The sequence below is a fragment of the Schistocerca americana genome, chromosome 1 (assembly GCF_021461395.2).
Source record: "Schistocerca americana isolate TAMUIC-IGC-003095 chromosome 1, iqSchAmer2.1, whole genome shotgun sequence".
NCBI lineage: Eukaryota > Metazoa > Arthropoda > Insecta > Orthoptera > Acrididae > Schistocerca > Schistocerca americana.
The window spans coordinates 721,341,002-721,358,496 of NC_060119.1; the positions used below are offsets into that span (position 1 = coordinate 721,341,002).

General features: G+C 42.5%; 1 protein-coding gene and 1 non-coding gene across 3 annotated transcripts in view; one reads left to right on the forward strand and one right to left on the reverse strand.

The window, feature by feature from the left end:
* The window catches only part of LOC124610289 (peripheral plasma membrane protein CASK), a 667,578-nt gene that overhangs the window by 74,214 nt on the left and 575,869 nt on the right, over nt 1-17,495 (forward strand). The window lies entirely within an intron of this gene.
* Nucleotides 14,761-14,833, reverse strand: Trnak-uuu. Its single transcript has one exon. It is a non-coding gene; the product is annotated as a tRNA-Lys (tRNA).

The following is a 17,495-nucleotide window of genomic DNA, read 5'->3' on the forward strand; positions in this document are numbered from 1 at the left end:
CTCACTCAGTGTACTCTTCATCATCTCGCCCTGTGCAAACTATTCGAAGGCAACAAGGTTATCGTTATGCTAAACGGAATGTGACTTCAAAATGGTTCAAATGGCTCTGAGCACTATGGGAGGTCATCAGCCCCCTAGAACTTAGAACTACTTAAACCTAACTAACCTAAGGACAGCACACACTTCCATGCCCGAGGCAGGATTCGAACCTGCAACGGTAGCATTCACGCGGTTCCGGACTGAAGCGCCTAGAATCGCTCGTCCACCGCGGCCGGCAGAATGTGAGTATAAATACCGACTAGTAAACAACATATTGCTCAGAAAAGACAGTCAGTCATTGACGAAAACAGTGGTGTTAAAATAAGGGATGGCTGCCGAACAAACAGAAACAAGGTGCAGACAGTTCATTCTGTACCATGGCCGTCCATACTGCCGCTGTGTAGCGCGTTGTGTGCGCTAACCCTCCATACTCCCTGGTTCAGTGGGCGGGAGCGCTAACCGGTAGACACACCTCATGCAGTAATGGCTAGTAATAAACACTCAATAAAAGAGGGTACGCTATGCAGCACACAGGAGGTCCAAATCATCTTCTGTTAGAAGAGTAGTCTCTAAATTTAAAGCGGTCTACTAAACAAAAGACACCACATCAGTTTAATCTGAAATAATTTAATTTTTAATAACAATTGTGTATCGTTTTTATGCTTGAATAAAATATTTGCAGTAAGTGGACACTGTACTGATGACTGTACAACATAATTCGACGATTCAGAGAGCTGTGCCTTGCAGACAATAACAGTACACTCAACACTCGAAGTAGAATTGTGACAGACAGCAGCCACTAATCCGAGACGCAAAACTCAGTACCTCGAGCAACTCGTAAATTGACGGGAGTGCAAAGACAGACTCTTAACTAGTGACGCCATCATTACGTGTGATCTTTTGGGCCATCAGCATAGTGCGCTATAGAAGGATATTTCAAGTTCCATTCCAAAATGAATGTTTTGAATTGGATCTGATTTGTGTTCGCGTGATTAAGTTATGGTCAACAGTGGTGATTAAATCATCTTCAGGATACCAGTTTCTATATCTGTTCTCTGGCAGACGCATACGGTGTTTGGAGGTGGTTTCACTAAACAAATGTGCTTGGAAAAGTTTCGTGATTCACTTTTCACAATGATTTTGCCCATTTCACTAGCTAGAACACGATCTTTCTGGATCTAAAAGCTGAAACATAGTACTATTAATGACTCTGGTGCGCCAAAAAGGGCAGCGACATCGACCAATCAGTTGGCATTAGTTTTCTGCACTCTCCATATGCAACCGTGGTATACCTTTATCTATTAAAAGTCTAAGCAGTTTAATTGAGCGTCTACAACTACAAAGCCGTTTCGTAAGTCGACTACTGTGCGAACAAAGTTATTAAGAGCTACAAGATGTTGTTCCGCCGTACTCCTTTGAAACTAGAGGACAACGTATGCTTCAGCGTACGACAGTTCTGCAAATGGTCCAATCCGTATGCTGATACATTGATTTTTCCACTCTTGCTGTAGTAAATGTAACGCCACTGGGAATACACTTGTGGAAACTGGCTGTTGTTCCGTTCCAACGTAATTACGTCAGGGCAGAATCGATGCAAGGCTTGGGTGGCCGGCCAGTGGCACGTAACGAACTCCGCTCCGCAAGACTACAGTGGCAGTGGTTCGGCATAACGAACTTCTCGTAGCGGGACCGAGCTGCTGGCTTCTTCTCGTTACTGGTATCGCATTTAAGCGCAAATAGTCTAAATTTTCTTCTATAAAATTAAAATATGAATACTGCAACAATGCAGCAGGCCTCTAAGAGGTTCGTTTTTACTGACCTCAAGCAATTTTTGTGCAGAACCACAGTAAGCAGTGGAAGGAAATTGCTTAAGGAAATTAAGCGATCAGGATATAGTATTGCATTGAGATACTCTGTTTCTGTTATAATACTGCTACAACGTGCCTTGGACAAATATTGATGATGAGGACTTGGTCATGCCGAATAACCATTGTAAAGGTAACACCCGACCACACTGCACGTATACACGTTCCGATTAAGGACTCACACTCACCAGAAAAGGACACTGAACGCCTGAAAAGCAAGAGATCAGTTGAGGCCACCAGAGGGCAATGACGTAAGTGTCGCAAGTGGACTTCATTACATCCTGCGCATGGCACCAACTGTCAGCTTCTTAGCGTGAACTTGGGAATGTTGGGAAGTCTTCCCACTCAAACAATCTGATTAATTCGTACGACACAGTCGTGTGATTTTATCCACGTTTTCTTTTTTGGGACGGATAGCTCCTAAGTCACTACACAATTAAAACAAGTAGTAGGATGTTCACTGCGGCAGCCTTCAGCATATATTTAGTCGCTGTCACCTCTGGAATTGAGTCGAGTTTATTTTCGTCCAACAAGTTTTTGCGATTTCAAAACTTGTTTGCGTGCGAATCGATTCAGCGAACAATTACGTTGGATAGTTATGGGTTTCTTCTTCCATAGCTAAATGTTTCATGAAATTCGGAAACGAAAATAATATTCTTGAAGCTAAATTACTGTTCTGAAGGCCGCATGAGCTGCTACAACAAGAAACGAATTGGTTTGGTATGCACGATTCACCTTGCTCGATATGCATATCGAGGATTTTAAAAGATGACCGACAAAACCGCATCAGTTCGGGCCACAGGCGAAACAGCAGTTCTGGGTCCGCACCTGCTTCGATGAACCTCATTCAGCAAACAGAGATCTAGGGGTGTGAGTAAAAGAATGATTTGCATTTTTTGCTGAAGTGCATGAGTTACCACAATCTCAAATGAAGAAAATACGTTAGCAACCACAGTTTGGTAGGAAGGAAGAAAGTACGTCGATGAGTTCATTATAGATGGATCGCAAGCTCTGTTTGCGGAAAGAAACCGCTCATGTGCTCCTCGAAGAAACCATGTCGGCATTGGCTTTACTTCACTTGAGAAAACAATGGAAACGCTAAATATGGATGACTGGACGGGGATTTCAAACTCAGTTCTGCGAATGCAATTTCACTATTCCATACCAGTGCGCCACCTCGCTCTGATGCAGTACGATGTGTAAGCTTCGCGTCAGAATCGGAGGGAAATGATCAGAGTGGGATATTGTTGCACTGATCGTCCCGTGCGCTGTGTTGTACGATGCGCGACTAAAGTTTTGCAGTGGTGTTGGAGGACACGTGTTCGGTCCCCTCCCTCTTTCCCCGGCCTATGGCGCCACACTGCAGTGTCGCTGTCCGCAGCGTGGCGGGGTGCTCTACCACCACCATCTAGAGGTGGCTGTACCCTCACTTTCCTGCCGTGTCCTGTCCTGGAGCGGCCGGATCGCTACCGCCCCCGTACGGCTCCCATTTCCACAAACAGCTTCTGCGTGAATCGATAGACAGTTACAGCTGCGACCTCTCGGCCAGCCTCTGATCTGGCTCTGTGCTCACTTCTGTCCCGCGGGAACCTGCATTAAATGCCAACTTACCGTTGACAGTTGGCGCCTCATCATTTTCTCCAGATTAACAAGGTCTAAATGTTACAACGTGTGCTGCTGCTCGCAGAACATCATCCGCCATCTTCTTGTCATAGGCGTTGGTTGGGTGTCTAAACGCATTGTAGCTTATGTACTCGAACGCACAATGGATTTTTCACCTTTCCATTTCCTTCCAGCCGGCCGGAGTGGCCGAGGGGTTCTAGGCGCTACAGTCTGGAACCGCGCGACCGCTACGATCGCAGGTTCGATTCCTGCCTCAGACATGGATGTGTGTGATGTCCTTAGGTTAGTTAGGTTTAAGTAGTTCTAAGTTCTAGGCGAGTGATGACCTCAGAAGTTAAGACCCATAGTGCTCAGAGCCATTTGAACCATTTCCTTCCACATAGAAGTACAACGGCGATCTCTCTACAGGCCGCAAGCTATCCTCATTGGCCTTTATTGTGCCAGTTTCTTGAGATCTCTGTAGTCAACATGAGGATCGTCCTGGTAATCTGGCTAACATGTTTGTAGTTTCTCTTTTAACTGTGTTCCTTATCGTACACGTCTCCGTCCAATAGTATAATAGAGAATTGTAGAGGCGGCACGGTGTCGCTAGGAGAAGATATTTTATTTCATAATCTCTTTTATAAAACACAATGCACGTAGTGTATTTCCTATATTACAATGACCCGTGTAAAAAGCACGTAATCTAAGCTTTTCTTTATTCATAAAAAAGATGGACCAGGTATAGGATTAAATCTTCCCTTTGGAAACCTGAGATGTCACAACCTGCTTTCTGTTAATATGTGAATAATCGTAATCACAATATGTTGGTTTCTGTATGTAGTGATAGTCCGGTAATGAGTTTTCCCTTGCAGTGCACATGTCTGCTGACAATAGCGCCTGGATATAAAACATTCAGACTTTAGAAAGAAGTTCTGTCTTGCTATATACATGTTTATTTGCGGTGTTGTTATACATCTTTCTTAGAGAATCATCAACTTGTGTTTAAATTCGATTTCTGTATCTCGTTCTCAGCAACAGGTCACTCAAGTGTTTCAAGTCATCGACATTTGAGAAAATGAAAACGAAAGAAGGTTAAGTGTAACATAATTATGAAATATGACCTCAAGTACCATTGCAAATACTCTAATCCCATCATGTATTGTTTCGAATCAGATTTGTTACACAGTTTATGAGATTTTTTTTTACTGCGTTCCGTCTGCGCGAACTTGCCGTTACAGCTTGGGTTTTAATGACAACTCAAATTTTTTCCCTAAACTTTAGGGTGAATTCGACAACAATTTACTAACGAATTCAAGTGTTGTAGTGTAGAAAACTCGTATTTTTGTTGTGCGTATAAACTCATATTTACACCTTTTGTATGACAGGTCATAATCGGAGCCAGATTATATTTCGTGAACATTTTGGCAAAAATACCTGTATTTGTCGTATCTTTAACAACACAGGAATAAAAAGATGAAAATATTGCTCACATGGCAATGTTTCAGGGAATATTGTCACAAGAGCGGCCGTCACGGAATCGGATACCTCAAAGTCACACCCGCTCCCTGCAGTCCTCCGGGCGCTAATTGTATGATTTGCCCGCCTCATTGGTTTGTTGTCACAAATACACTGTTAATAGCGTAGCAGGTCAGCGCCAACTAAATGTTCTGTGTTACCGTGCGATATCTTGTGTTCAAGTGTCGTTTCAGTCTTCCGTGGAACGGTGCATTGACATGATCTGGACAGAGCGAGGTGGCGCAGTGGTTAGCACACTCGACTCGCATTCGGCAGGACGACGGTTCAATCCCGTCTCCAGCCATCCTGAGTTAGGTTTTCCGTGATTTCCCTAAATCGTTTCAGGCAAATGCCGGGATGGTTCCTTTGAAAGGGCACGCCCGATATCCTTCTCCATCCTTCCCTAACCCGAGCTTGCGCTCCGTCTCTAATGACCTCGTTGTCGACGGGACGTTAAACAACACTAACCTAACCTAACCTGACATGATCTGGCTAGGACCGAAACGCAGCAGCAAATGGCCTACGTATATAGCGCTACTCCGCTCGATGTGTGCGTAGTGCGAAAATACATTCGGAAACAATCTAAAACTGTCGTTTCGAACTTACTGAAGATTTTTTACTGATCTGGCTAACAGTGAAAAAGCTAAGTATAATGTAAATTTTACGCAAGTTCATAAAATGACAACAAAAGGTTTTGGCATTTCCGAATCGACTGTGTTCCTTATTAACAGTGCAGTAACATATCAGCAGAACATCTAGATGTGAGCTCTTGTTTTGATTCTCCAAGAAAGGGATGCAAATTATTCTGACTCTGAGACCTGCATTCTTTGTCTTCTCCTCTCACTTCACGGTTCGCGCGGCTCCCCCCCCCCCCCCCCCCTCGCCCTCCTCTCGGAGGTTCGAGTCCTCCCTTGGGCATGTCTGTGTGTCTTGTCCTTAGCGTTAGTTAAGTAGTGTGTAAGCTGAGGGACCGATGGCCTCAGCAGTTTACTCCTGTAAGACCTGACCACTAACTCTCACTTCGTTTATGATTCAGGAAGAATAATGATGAACAGAAATTTTTAATGGTTTACAGGAACACGGCAGCAGCAAGGGGTTTTTTTTCACTTCCTGCTTGCTGAGGACAACAGTCTTGCAGAATACATCGATAAAACAACACGATAAATATATTTTGCTCGACTTCAACGTAAGTATTGTCCGCCCCCGGTAGCTGAGTGGTCAGCGCGACAAAATGTCAATCCTAAGGGCCCGGGTTCGATTCCCGGCTGGGTCGGAGATTTTCTCTGCTCAGGGACTGGGTGTTGTGTTGTCCTAACCATCATCATTTCATCCTCATCGACGCGCAAGTCGCCGAAGTGGCGTCAAATCGAAAGACTTGTACCCGGCGGACGGTCCACCCGACGGGAGGCCCTAGTCACACGATATATAACGGAAATATCACTTACAATTATTTTTGTGTAGCGTATATCTGCTGTTGGGATGGCGGATGTAGTGACGAAGGGTCAATACGAGCGGGAAATAAACAAATTTAGGGATGTAGGGAATATTGCCTGGTGTATTAAAGCGAGCAGTCGTAACTAAAATCCTGATATCAGCATACAACTACTCGCGCACTGTCGCGCACTGAGTCCCTCGTAAATGAAATGTGTTCATACGTGACACAATACAGTAATGATGCCTCAAAAATTGTTCAAATGGCCTCGAGCACTATGGGACTTAACTTCTAAGGTCATCAGTCCCCTAGAACGTAGAACTACTTAAACCTAACTAACCTAAGGACATCACACACATCCATGCCCGAGGCAGGATTCGAACCTGCGACCGTAGCGGTCGCGCGGTTCCAGACTGTAGCGCCTAGAACCGCTCGGCCACCCCGGCCGGCAATGATGCCTCATATGTTACCAAAATTAATTTCGTATTTTTCTTAACAATTTTTTCGCAGGAAGTTTCTACAAGATTCGACATAAAAGCGACAACATTTATCGTTACACAGGCGGGATGGTTTCACACGTCTTACGGTATCATTTTGTTTTTAAATCTAGGAATACTTTTATATTTTCATGATAAAATACGTATCACAAGCATCTATAAACTTTGAAAATGTTCATATATTACTTTCAGTCCAAATATGTCAGTGGTTCTGTTTTTTCGACAGGGTAAAGTAAAAAAAAATATTTTTCTTCAGGATTCCTTGTAACGTAGCCTTTTTTACTTTCTTTCGTTGTATCTGGCAAGGATCTTCTTTCGGAAAGTACTTCATCTATTTTATTAAAATACAAATTTCTAATATTTTTTCGAACTTTTTACCAACATTTGAAATTATCACTTACCGGAAATGATTTAGGAGGGTGAGATGACCTTGAGGTGGCTATTTCCATGACGGCTGCTGAATGTTCGGTTCGCTGATTGTTGCGCGAAGTCGATAAAACGTTCTCGAAGCCAACAAAAGCAGTTTCCTACGTAATAAACGTTGCTCGTGGTGTTCTAAAAGTTCCTCGTAACGTGTGAAGTTCTCAAGAGAGTAAGCAACTCGACAACTGCCATTTTGTTTGACAAATGGTTCAAATGACTCTGAGCACTATGGGACTCAACATCTGTGGTCATCAGTCCCTTAGAACTTAGAACTACTTAAATCTAACTAACCTAAGGACATCACATACATCCATGCCCGAGGGAGGATTCGAACCTGCAACCGTAGCGGTCACGCGGTTCCAGACTGACGCGCGTAGAACCGCACGGCCACACCGGCCGGCTTTTGTTTGACAACTCTGGGAACTATGACCGGCCGGCCGGTGTGGGCTAGCGGTTCTAGGCGCTTCAGTCTGGAACCGCGCGACCGCTATTGTCGCAGGATCGAATCCTGCCTCGGGCATGGTTGCGTGTAATTTCCCTAGGTTAGTTGGGTTTAAGTAGTTCTAAGTTCTAGGGGACTGATGACCTGAGATGTTAAGTCCCATAGTGCTCAGAGCCATTTTTGAACTATGACCGGATGCTGTGAACAAAGACAACATATTTCTGCTGGCAACAGATGGTGCTTCACACATGGCTTAAGCAGCCTCTCTACCACAGTTTGGCGTACGTCACTTGCCTTGCACATGTGTTACTTAGAGTTGCAGAAAAGGTGCGATCAAATTAAGCTAATGTGGAAAATTTAACTTCCTGTGCAAGAAAATCTTTGTTGAAGCTGCGCTAGGGGTGCAGAAATTCAAGGAACAAGCACCTTCACCGCCCCTGCCCTCTCAGCCTGATCTTGCATGACGAGATTCCTGGCTTAATACAGCTAAGTGTTACTGCACCAACTGCGTCAAAATAAAGACAGTCTTCTGTGAGACAACTTTTCAGTAGTATCAAAAACCATCATATGACTGGAAACTGCTGGTACATAAGTGAGTGACGCGTGGATATTGTGCAGCGTAGGCAGAATGAGTTGAGTCTAGCACGTGGTCATGTGGCTGACAAAGTGAACAATAAAGTACATAGTGTTCTCAAGGGGAATCTGGATATTCCACATTGTTCAAACTTAGTGACTGTCTTCTGGAAATGGCACAAAATTTGAAGACAATGACCAAAGTTGGCCTGCAGTGACCTCGCCACCTTCAGATACGCTCCTGTGATGTACAGAGGAGCTTTTCCCGGTACAAAATTACCCTATCTGAAGATGGAAAACCTAAACGCAACTTTTGATCCAGTGCAACTCTGCAGAAACTGAACATTGACAGGGCGTTTTACCTAATTTGGAATAATTTAAACAAATGGTGTGCAGTATTAAAACATGTTCTTATTGTTACGATAAGTGTTGTTTTCACTGTACTTCCTGTTTTTTCTTTGTTTTTTTTTTTTTCAAACACATGCAGACATCCGAAAAATAAGTGCTAGCTAACGTCAAACACTGCAAAAAGTAAGTACTATACTCACAGCTTGTCCAGAAGTGAATTTTGTATTACATTGTATAGGGTCCGGCAAAAAGACGCCTAATATTTGGAGAGGCTGCTGTGTGAGTCGTGTAGTACTTACGCCATGGCTAGGTGAGCGTTGTGCGTTTGTTGTGGAGGAGTGTATTCGTAATGGTCTTTCTGTGATTACTACCCGGCGAACATTTCGAATTGTGTTCGAACTTGACCAACTTGATTCCGTTCACGAGGCAAAAACTATTCGAGTTTGGCTATCAGAACACGACTGAAAAGAAAATCTGCCGGCTGACCTCAGACTGCAACAACGCCGGAAAATCTAGCGCGTTTGAGAGCGTCCGTCCATCAGTCGCCAAAATCTTCAGCACTTAAACATGGACTGTCTGACATCAGTATGAGAAGAATCCTGCTCAGGGATCTTCACATGCACCCACACAAAATCATGGTTACCCCAGAATTAAGTGAGAGGACTCGCAGAGCTGTGTGTAAGGAAATTATTCGGGAAATCATCCTTGATGGTGTTTTAATTTCTGATGAAGAGAACCACTCCCACTTATCAAGTTCTGTAAATAAAAAAAATTTCCGCTACTGGGCTGCAGAAATCCTCAGAAACTTCACTGACGACCACTTTACAGCCATTGTGTGACAGATTGGTGCGTCGTTGCTGAATTTGGTGTGTAGCGTCCGTGTTTTTTTCGAAGAACATGCCGTAACGGTAATGGTTAAGCCAAATCCCTACTGTTACAGGCACAAAGAACTGTGGGCAACTTCCGGGAAAGGCTTGGTTCAAATGGCTCTGAGCACTATGGGACTTAACATCTGAGGTCATCAGTCCCCTAGAACTTAGAACTACTTAAACCTAACTAACCTAAGGACATCACACACATCCGTGCCCGAGGCAGGATTCGAACCAGCGACCGTAGCGGTCGCGCGGTTCCAGACTGAAGCGCCTACAACCGTTCGGCCACGGCGGCCGGCTCCGAAAGGCTTCGTCAGTGTGTCAACAGTGGAGGACGCCATTTACCGAACATAATTTTTAAAACCAATTAATGTAAAATGGCATAGTATAGAGCCCGCCAGAAAAATGTATACACACACTTTAAGGAACGAAAAGTATTGCTTACGTGTTTATTTTACATTTTATAATTGATCACACATGTTGTACAACCTTCAGTTTAGCACATGGTTATTTTAAACGTTCAAAATGTTCACCGTTAGCGGCTATACACACAACAGAACGACGAGCGGTCGCCGCAGCTACGTCAAAGACAGTGGAGATCGCTGCACGTGTCGCTGTAATCTCCTGGCGAAGTTCCTGCAGCGTGCGTGGCTTACGTCGAAAGACGTTATCTTCCACAGTCCCCTAGAAGTAAAAGTCAGCAGGTGTTAGATCTGACGACTGTGGAGGGAACTCAATGGACCCTCTTCGTCCAATCCAATGCCCCGGAAAATTGTCATCCATGAATGCTCGTACGGCTAGGTGGTAGTGTGATGTTGCCCCATCCTGTTGGTATTAGACCTCTTCATCAGCTCCATAAAGTACACGTATACCTGGCAAAACTGATGTGCGTAATGTTTCCAGGTTCACTTCTCCAGTGACAGTAGCGTCCTACTAAGCCCCTAGTTGGTAGTCCATGCGGATTTTCCGGTGCCCAGCACACACTGTTATGCCGATTCGCGGTTACGTTAAGTTTAAATTGTGCCTCGTCACTCCACACTACCTTCATCGCAAATTGTTCATCAGTTACCATTTGCTGATACCATTCGCAAAATTGCATTCGGCGACCAGCATCGTCGTTATTAATCGCGTGCAGTAATCGTGGAATGTGAACTTTCCGTTCTGCTGCTTTCAGAATTCTTCGTACACTTGTACTGCTAACCCCCACTTCACGTGCACTTAGCGTAGCAGACTTCTGTGGAGAATTAACAAACTTTTCCAACATGGGAACCGACGAAGCATGACTTGTAGCTGTACGCTGTTTCCGATCTTCCTTTGTGAACATCTCGAATCGTTCTATGCAATTCTAACTTTTCAGTGATGCGTTTAATTCTCAGGCGGGTTGGCGGTTCTGTTTCAAACTCCCGCCTCCACTGACGTTGCACATCAACGGCATTATCAAACTTCAGAAACCACTTCACAAAACATTTTCGTTGCTCGAATGTCAAGCGTGCTCCAGCCATCTTGTTTTCTTAATACCAAGATGAAAGTACTAACATCTGTTGAGCCAAAAACCATACTAAAACACACTCATAACTCAAATCTAACGACAATAGCGATCTCTCGATAGAGCTTGACAAAGAGTGTATACATTTTTCTGGCGAACTGCATTTTTTGTTCACAAATAAGAGTACTTCCTCAGTATCTTTCGTTGTAACTGGCTTTTGAGATATGGGAGGTCTTTTTGCCGGACCCTGTGTATAGAAAAAGAAGTCAGAATGTTTTTGAATAAACTTATATAAAGCCATATTTTAGTTTTATTGTCATATTTACATAAGTTTTAGGTCACAAATGTATATTTCTTAGGTCATTAAAATCTGGGCCCTGCTGATCACATACTTGTTGCCAGTATTGGTTTGCAAATAACTCTACAACAGAATTCATTTAATTCACCTTACTTTATACAGAGTGTTTCCGTGCGAACGTGCATAACAGAACATAGATGATGCTCCACTGAACAATTTGGGGTAGCGAGTCTGATCAGAGAAGCCAGCTGAAGGAGATAATAGGATTAAAATCACGACACTGTGTATTTTTTTTATATACGTTAGTTACAGTCTGCAAATAGCGTCATTGACACAAAGAATGTGCCGTGCTGAAACTGGCGGCCAACCTCAGTGCAAGCATGACATCGGCGAACAAAATCCTGACGCCCTGGCAAATATCCCGGGTGTATTTCGAATTACAAGGCAGGCAGCTACAATTTTGGCAACTAATTTCATCTCTGTATCCACTAGGATCTCAACCGCCCCTTACAATCCAGTGACCAGGAAATACTTCTTAATAATCAGGCTTGTCCTCCTCGATTCCATGCAGGAAATAAAGAACGTACATGTAAATAAACACCACAGCACGTGTAAACTTGTGTACATGTTAGTTGTAAATACACTGAAAAACAGTAATGCTAGACAAAGCTATAGACAAGTATACTTCCATATCTCCTTAAGCTGCCTTCTCCGGTCTTAGATTTCCTACCTCAAATTATTCAGTGGAACATTCTCTATGTCCTGTTACATTATGCACGCGCTTACGGAAACAGCCTGTATATACATGGCATGAATAAGTGAGCATATGAACTCTTAGTATTTCTTTTGTGTCGCGTCCTGGTATGTAAATGATCCATCAGTTGGTGGGTCGTCCTGAGCTTAGCCAATTCATATCGACCTGGTTATTATACATTCTTCTCTTAAGCAAAAGTGGTAATATGCAGATTTTCAAGTTAACAACCGAGATTATGCTGCAGACCCTTTTTCCTAAGACTCTACAATCTATCGGATATCCCTCGGTAATGTACCAATTCATTTTAAATATTGCAAACTTCTTTATCCGTCTTTCTCTCTTAGTATTAGGGCCCCACATCTATTCAGTAACTGATTGGTAGAGGCAAGTTTTGGAGCCTGAGGAGAATGGTATTTCTCCAGACTGTTAGAAAAGATTAAGTCAATTTGCGTCTGCTAGATTCTGTATCATTTCCGTTATCTCGACAATAAGGCTACCTAGATATTTATAACAGATAGCTCTTTTGAATTATGTTTTCTATAACTAGAGAAATGGCGTATCTGTTTTACTGATTAAAAGGTATTATATTCTTTCTTCCCTCCGTGTAGCACAGTGTTCATGGTAATTTTACTTAGATTCGAATAATATTTGTGAAATCTTCCCCTGAACTGCTTGGTAGTGCTGTCATACGCATCTTCTTGTCTTTGTGTCTTGTCCTTATCGCGTATCTTCACGGGGTCGGCATGTTAATCTGGATTTGGAATTGTTAATAGTAGAGGGTCGCCACGTTTGTGATGTCATTTGCGTATGCTAACACATTGGTTTCCTATCTCGTGCACTGTGTACTTGTGTACAGCAATACTAACGAAATAGCGTTCTTTTGTCATTAACAAAACATTTGTGTGTGTGTGTGTGTGCGTGCGTGCGTGCGTGCGTGCGTGCGTGCGTGCGTCCGTCAGGGGGAGAGAGAGAGAGAGAGAGAGAGAGAGAGAGAGAGAGAGAGAGAGAGATATTATGCATGCGCCCGTCCAACTCGTTAGGTTTGTCTTCTATTTGAACTTTATTGTTGACTGTATTGCGCATCTATCACCATGCTCCCAATTCCCTCGGGGTGTTGAACAAGATAAAATTACTGGACATTGTCATAAGACTCGCATAATTTGATGAAAGCGGCGAAAATGGGTTTCAGAACTCTCACTACTTTATCCAAATTAACTCCATTGCAACTCCTTTTGGTTGATTATCTGTCTACCTGAAACCGTGCCTGATCATCACCAATAACATCGTTAACAAGAGGCTTCAATTTATCAAACGAGATTGCTGAAGGGACATTGTGAGGCATACACATAGTAGCAACCGCCCCCCCCCCCCCTTCCTTCCTCACTCCAGTTGTTACAATCCGATTTGTTACTCTTCTTTTGTGTAGGAATAATTTTCTGTAACTGTCATTTTTCTGCTATCCTACATATTGTAGGAGTAGGTTTATACATTTGGCCGTTTACCCTTTTAGTGTTTTCGATTTACATTACCTGTTTTCAAGTCTATCTTGGTGGCTTCAGTTTCATCCACCATTCTCCACAGATGAAAACTGTTTTATGTTCCTTTCCGTTTCCCAAAAATATTCGCGCTCTCTACCCAATATTTTCTCTGTGTGGGTGTCTGTCCCTCTCCACTGTTCATAATCAATGGCTCGCTACTGTATCTATTACTTTCCAACCTTATGATAGGCAATATTTGTCAGTTACTCATATTCTCACCCGTTTTCCCTATCGTCTTTATCATGATCATCTGGAACCCTCCGAGAAATTATAGGTGTATCGTGTTTTCATTACTGAATGATCCCTTTCGGCTCACACTGACTGTCTGCTTCGATCCCAAGCTCCACACAATCCATAGAACAGTTTTTTCTTCGGTCTCGTCTTTTCCCTAATATTTTCTCTACTCGTATTTTACCATTGGTTGCGTCTCTCGTTTGTCTCTAGCAATCTGTATGCGTGTATCAGCCCTACCCGAGATCTGGCTTAAGCTTAGACAGTACTTATCGAAGTAATAATAATTTTATACACTGGAAGCAGGAATTAAAAAACGACTTCATTCACAAATGTCCGTGTTTTATTAAAAAATAGACGATGAATTTCGGACTGTGTGTGTCCATTCATATTCCTGTGATGAGGTTTTATGTTAGGTCATGAATTTCGTAAGTAAAACGCGGAAAATATGTGCGAAGTAGTGGAAAAAATGAGCAGTGTAACTCACACTTCATTCAAGAGCACAAATAAATCATGTATTATGACAAGTTATATCTGATGATGGACCCACAGGATCCGAAATGCGTCGCGTATTTAATAAAACACAAAAATTTGTGACTGAAGGCGGTTTTTAATTCATACTTCCAATGTACTGAATATCGCCACGTTTAAAGCTGCAAAATATGGATAAAAATTAAAGAAATAATTATTCTGGTTCATCATGGTTTGAAGAGATCATATTTGAGTAAGCGCGTTACCAACATTTTACTGCAGTGGTTTACATTGTTCGGAAATGTCACACGGTTCGTAAGTATTCGGAATCCCTAGATTCCATTGACAACAGCTAATGAAATTAAAATATTCGCCCGAACAGGGACTTGAACCCTGGACCCTTAGGTTAAAAGCCTAATGCTCTACCGACTGAGCTATCCGGGCTTCTTAAGGGACGCTCTTACTATGAAGAAAGATATCAATTGATAATCAGTCGTCCTAGTGAAGCAGAGAACCGAGAGACTGAACATGATGGCAGCGCATTGTCTACAAGATTGATGTTGACCTACGCGTTGTCAGACGCAGGCGAGCCGTGATTCATTCCCGCTGCTTTGACGTCACCGCAGCGTGTCAGAAAACGGACGCGGGGCACTCTCCAGCAGTCTGTCGGGCGCATTGTGCGCGTTTCGTGCGCAGCAAGCCGTTATATCGGGAAATTGAGCCTTTCATCGCATGCGTCCGCCCAGGCGCTGTGTCAATAATTCATCTTATTTCCGTCAGCGGCGCTGCGATCGCGGCGCTCCGCCCCGCACTACTCCATTCCCGCGGAGGTGTTTAACTTGGCGGCGAACAAATCGTTGGTTTCGACAACGATGCTAGCTTTATCCAGCAGATTAAATTCCAAAGCCTCTCAAGCATTAACAACACAGGCAAAAAGAACCGGCACAATTTTTCTCCAGAAGATTATTCTGTCTGTGTAAAAGCCGACTGCAGTTCCCAGTGTATTTGGAATCCCTGCATTATCTTCATGATACATGTTGCACAAGAGAGAGACATTATTTCACATAATATGGTTTTAGATTCGTGAAAGATTATAGCGAGGTATGAAATGCAACACCTGCTACATAATTCAGATTATTTTTCTGCCTACATTATTTAAAGAACATTAAAAGGTTGTAATTATTTTAATACAATACACATTTTTCGATATCTGTTACAGCCACTAGCAACAACAATAACTGATCGCTTTTATTGCTTCAAGCATCCTAACTGGCAGCCTCATAATGGCATTTTTATTCACTTTAGTTTACGATCTCGTTTGTTTACTGTTAGTATTACACAGAATTTCCAAGACTGGTTAAAAATGCTTCAAATGGTTCTGAGCACTATGGGACTTAACTTCTAAGGTCATCAGTCCCCTAGAACTTAGAACTACTTAAACCCAACTAACCTAATGACATCACACACATCCATGCCCGAGGCAGGATTCGAACCTGCGACCGTAGTGGTCGCGCGGTTCCAGACTGTAGCGCCTTTAACCGCTGGTGTTCCATGGATTGTCCCGGGGATGATAGTGGTGCCTATTCTAGATTCTGTTGTAGACACATCTTTAAACAGTTGGGGGTGTTGACAGCACCTTCATAGTAAATTTACTCCCTTACGAAGTTTGTCAACAATCAATCGCAGATTAACATTGATAAAGATAATATGTCATGTTTGATAGTTGGCCTTTCTTTGTGCCCAAATTTGTTTCATCATTTCAGAATGAAGTATCTTTCTTTCATCAGACCACGATGTTCCAGTCCGTTTTCGAATTTCCCTCTGACCAACTTTCCAATCAAATATCTTTTGTCTGAATGTTTTCCTGTCTGTAAGGTCTGCCTGAGTTACACCGGCTGTTTTAAGATCCTCCTTAATCGCAGCAATCTATTTGATTGGCTCAGTTTTGGCCTTACTTCTGTTTTCGTAGAATTCTACTATTTGTTTTGTCAACCTAGTGGGTGTCATTCTTTTAATGTGCTCATAAAATTAAGTCTTCGTTTTCTCATGTCATCATGTATGTCTGTGTATTGTTCTATTTCTTTATTACTTCTCAGCCTTTAAGTTTCCCCATAGAATTTTTGGGCCTAATATTTTCCTAATAATTTTTCTTTTAAATTTCTTCAGTATTCGTCTTCCTATTTAAAATTAAAGTTTCTGCTCCATAAAGACATTCAGGTTTGATTACAGTGCTGTAATGTCTAAGTTCACTGAATTTAGAAAGTGATTTTTTATAATAAATATTTTGTGTTAATCTGAATGCAGTTGCCATCTTTTGACAGCGAACTTTATTTGAAGCTTTTTCCAGACGGTTTCTTGGATGATTTCCCCTAAATTTTACACTGAGATACACTTTTTATTTTTCCATATTTCGTGTTCAAAAACTTTGGTGCTTGTTAGTTGCATGCCATGTATTCCGTTTTTTCGAATGATATTTGTAGTCCTGCGTTCAGTTTGTTATTGAACTGTAGTAACATCCATAGCTAAAATCGCCAGTTCGTCTGCAAAGGCGAGGCAGTCTACTCTAATATCACTTCTACCTAACTTGATTGATTGGTCTATATTTTGAATCGACTTTTGCTCTCGCCATTCTGTAATTACCTTTTCCAAAACACAGTTAAACAGTAATGGAGAGAGTCCATCTCCCTGTCTAAAACCAGTCTTTATTTCAAATGGTTCAGAAATATCTCCCATGAATTTAACTTTAGATCTAGTGTCGGTTAACGTTTCTTTAATCAGTGTTAGAGTTTTATTACCTAGCTATGTTCCTTTAAAATCCACAAATGTACATACACTATTGTTGCTAAAAATCCTTTGGTGTCTGAGGATTAGTTTTAAAGCAAGAATTTGCTCCGGACGGGATCTGTTTGATCAAAAGCCTGCTTGGTATTCACCAATTTTAGGTTCTAGCTGTTCTTGGGCTCGATCAAGTAAACATTGCGAGAGGATTTTGTGTGTGACTGGGAGAAGAGAGATTCCTCGATAATTATTAACATCGGTCCTATCCCCTTTTTTATGCACTGGATGAATTAGGGCAGTTTTCCAGTCCTCAGGTATTTTTTCAGTT